Raw genomic sequence first — 4,870 nt, 5'->3', positions numbered from 1 at the left:
TTTTTTTTTTTTTTTTTTTGTTGGTATTTTTCTTCATCATCTTAATGATGTTGATGTGATATAATAGTTAAGTGGATAATGGCGACAAGAGAGGTGGGCCCCACAACGTCGCCGTCAAAAACAACACACGGCAATCAAATTTCTGGCTTAAATTTCAATATGACACGTGGCAAATTCTTTTTATAGACAAGTGTACTCCACTTGGCCGCACCCTCACCGCCGCCCTTTTACTTCTAAATCTGATTTTGGATAAGGTTTGTACAGCCACCTCACCACACATTTCTTTTTTTTTTTTTTTAAATATTTTTTTATCCTCGTTTTTATTTCACACTATTAAACCGGATTATTTTATTTACCCAATTACATTTAAAATATGTGAGTTTTTGAAATTAAATAATTTAAGTAATTAAATGAAATATATATTTGCTTCATAAATTTAATTTTAAAATTTTAAATATAAAAATACATTCGCAATTGAAATTTAGCTTCTTTGTGTAAAAAAATAAAATAATATGGATTTTTTTTTGGGTTAATTTCTTACACGTGGGAATATATAATAAAATAAAAAAAAAAAAAGGTGATTTTGTAGGTAGGATTTTACAAAATATGAAATTATTATTAAAATATTTTGGATTATTACAAAATTGCTAGCATCATCCCAAATCCAACAAAAGATAACGCCGTTTGAACGGTCTAATGATTGGAAACGCATGTTAAAAAAGTCTATAACTAATTCACTTTATAGGTTTTATTTTTATTTTATATTTTTATTTCCTATTATTATAAATATGAATTAAAATTATATATATAAAATTTAATTAAGATCGGGTTGATGATTATTTAATTTTGAGAATTATATTGAAAACTAAATAATAATAATAATTTTAGTTTTCTTTTAAATTAAGCTTATAAAAACAAATTTCACTATTTTTAAAATCTAATTTAGGTTTTAACCTAAAATAAATAGTTTATTTATTTACCTATAAAAACTCTTGAGCCAAATTTTTTTAAAAAATATTAATAAATGATTATATGGACGTTAGTTGTTTCTTTTTTTTTTTTTTTTTTAAATTTATAAATTGTATTTTTTTCATACAAATTATTAAATTATTATCTTATAAACTTTATATCAAAGCTTTATGTGGAAAATAAAAAATAATTAAAAACTAAAACAATAAAAAAAATCTCATCTTTTTTTGAAAAAAGAAAAAGAATATTGAAAAATCAAAATTTAAATTTTATTTAGCGAATATTGTGTAAATAATTGAAGCCCATTAAGGATGGAAAGGGCCCATTTACTTGAATTGATATGGGCCGAAGACCCATAACCATTTCGAGATACCTTTGATCCAGGTTTATATGGGTGGGCCTGGGCTTATGGGTATTTGTTGAAATTTTCATAAATGTTGGGGCTAAAAAGAAATATGGATGAAATAAGGATTAAATTAATTAAAAAATAAATACACACAATGTTAATTTCGTTTAAATTGTTCGATTATATATATACATATATTTATTGTCTAACAACCTTTTAAAATAATTTTGTAATTACAAAATTTACTTAAAATTTAAAAATAATAATAATTTAATAAATTTTAGGGTTAATTAAATTATAATATGAATTGATTCTTAAAAACTTCAAATATGTTCGAGATTTGTTAAACACAAATTTAAAATTTATGAGCTTATTAAAAATAAAATTAAAAATAAAAATTTAGAGACGGTTATATAATTTGATGGGTAAAATTGTGAGTCTATCTATGTTTTTACAATGGTGTGAATCGTTAATTTTAAATTTACTGTTTTTTATTTGACGATCGAGCATGAAACACTAAAACGTTTGCCCGTAAATAATCATTTGCCCGCTCATTCTCAAACACGTTGAGAGCTTGAGAAAAAAATCAATTCGTACTAAAACGTGAATTCAAATGTTTAATAGCGAAAAAAAATGTTCGAAAGGAGCTTACAACACGACAGTTACATTATATCTTAAAAGTAGACGGTCAAAAAGATATTATTTAAAGGAAAAACCGAACATTGACATTGTATAGTGATTGTGATTTGTCACGACCGGAATGAATTCCAAAATTCGTTACGGTCAAAATAAATAAAATATAATTAAGAAAGATTAAGAAGATAATAATGGTGGGCATGATCCAAATTTTTTTGTCTTCCTCTTGCTATTAAAGTGTGATTACTTTTTTACTAACAAAAAATTATTATTAATTAAACCCCCACCTCTTTGTGTTCTTTCAAAAGGGGACCAAATCCTCAATTAATTTGGTGGTGAGGATTTTGCTTCTCAATTTCCAAAGTAGTTTTAATCCAACTCCTTCTTTTTCTTCTTGATTTGATCGTTTTTTTTAATATTTTTTATTCTATACGATACGTAACCGGTCAAAACAAACAATATCTGCTAGCAGTAGACTTTAGCTGTTACAAATAGTATCAGAGCTATTCAATGAATGGTGCAAGGTGTCACAATCGCACTTTTAATAGCAGCAGACTTGCAATTGTGCGACACTCACTTTCCAACGACAAGTGAGCTAAGCCAACTCGTTTTTGCATCGCCTATGAGCAAACGACGTATGCTCGAGTCTCTGGCCTTAGTTTTAAGAGTGGTTTTTGAAAAAGACGTTATATAAGCAAACAAGAGAGAAATAACAACGACTCACAGAATATAACCTTGGGTAGAAAGAAGTTGACAACTAGTCGTATTCCCCTATAGTACATTCTGAGACATAATATTTCTAAAACGTCATACTTTCTAGAAATACAAAAGTAAAACACTAGAATATGAAAGACATAAAGGGTTGGGTTTGTCATGGGCATGTGGCCATAGGCAACACGACTTGGACGAACATGACCGTGACACAAGACACGATTAGGAATAGAGCTACACGCTCTCTATAGTAGACGTGTTTTAAAAACCGCAAGACTAACGACGATACGTAACAGACAAAAATAGACAATATAATATGTCCTGTGTTATTATGGTCTTTTAAATTTTTTTTTTTTTTGTGGGTAAAGTTTGAGAATCAAAACTGGAGAATTTAAAAGTTTAGAGATTAAAATGAAATAAATATTAAAATTTTAAAATAAAGATATATTTATGTATAGTCGGGTGTTATTTTATGTTAGGCTTTTACGTAAACCGTTATCGGCCACTAATTTATATCCTTAGTCAAACATATTTATATTAAAAGGATTATAAAAAATTAACAATAAAGATGGGGAATAAGGGTATATGAAAAATTATTAAGGGACTAAAAAAGCAATATTCTAAAGTATAAGGACCACAACGCAATGTTTGAATTAAAATTGAAACTTTATTTAAAAATAAAAAATAAACGTAAAATGTGATTGGATAATTAAGCTTGATTCCATGAAATTATCCTTGGTTGTGTATTAATAATAAAAAATAAAAAATGAATTTCTCTTAAAATTCGAGAAGTTGGAATGGTCAAATTAATTAAAATAATTAGGATTTGATTACTTAATTAATTAAAAGTAGAAAAACCATGTGAGCTGCATATTAATGGAATCTTTTAAAGATCTCAACGTGTGATTCAAGTAATTTCTATTTTTTTATTTTAATTATTTTTGTATATTATTAATTTGTTATAGTTTATTCCGGGTAATTTTAAAATTTTTTTATTATTTTTTTTTAATTTTAAATTCATTTGAAACTTAACCCAATCTAACCCAATTCAAATTGGGTTGGGTCGAGATTCTTCGAGTTACTTGAGTTACCAATCCAACCCAATTTGAATTAGGTTGATTCCAGTTGTGATTTTTTTTTTTTTTTCGGTTTGTTTGGGTTACCAATCTAGCCGACACAATTTCATATTGGGTTGAGTCGGATTGCTTGGTTACTAATCCAACTGACACAAAATAATTACAGATTCGTCGAAAAGATTTCTCCAACCCAATTCACTTGTTGCTCGAGTTACTAATCCAACTGACCTAAATTTTCAGGTTTGTTCAAAAGATTTTTTTAACGGGCGTCTGTAGTTATATATATATATATATATATATATTTTTTTTTTTTCTGAAGATATAATATTTTAAGCCAAAAAAAAAAAAAAAAAAAAAAAAAAAAGAGGTGCCAGTCCGTATGAGTGTTGGAAAAATAACTGTGACTGAACATATAACTTAGATAATGCAGCGTCATCTCTCTTATTCCCCTAGCCAAGTTCCCTTTTGGGTTTAAATTTGAGTTTGGTCTTAAAACTTTTAAAAATATTTCACTTTCGACCCTGAATTTTCACCATGTTGGACATGAACTTTTAGAAGTAATTATTTTAGTTCTTATATTTATTTTGATTTCAACACATTGTCTATATGTCTATATTTGTCTATTAATATAGACATGTATTCGAACTATGCAAGTTCAAGATTATTTTTATTTTTATTACAGAGTAATAGAATGAGGACCAAGATTTTTTTTTTTTCTTTTATTCTTTTTTGTAAAAGTTTAAGAGACAAAAAATAGGTATTATGAAGGTCAATGGTCTACCATGGTTATTTTTTTCAATTTAGGGATTAAAAGAGGCCAAAATGGAACAGACCTTTAAACCAAAATAGGATATATACGTTTTTCTATATTCATTTTAATTGATTTCTATGGAATCATATGTAATATAGGGTGCTTTGCATGAGTGCCTTTCTATGACCGTGACAAACAGGGAAAGCAGGAGACTTTTTGGGATTAAGAATCTGTAGCAAGATAGGGATTGATTTGACTCTCTACTTTTTTCTTCCCTACAAAAAAAAAAAAAATAATAATAAATAAATAAAAATAAAAATAGTTTCTTGAGTCTAAAAAGTAAATAGTAAACAGTTTCTCATAATTTTTTTTTTTTTTTTT

This window comes from Cucurbita maxima, unplaced genomic scaffold (genome assembly GCF_002738345.1).
Source record: "Cucurbita maxima cultivar Rimu unplaced genomic scaffold, Cmax_1.0 Cma_Scf00014, whole genome shotgun sequence".
Lineage (NCBI taxonomy): Eukaryota > Viridiplantae > Streptophyta > Magnoliopsida > Cucurbitales > Cucurbitaceae > Cucurbita > Cucurbita maxima.
Note: the sequence above shows the minus strand (reverse complement) of the source record.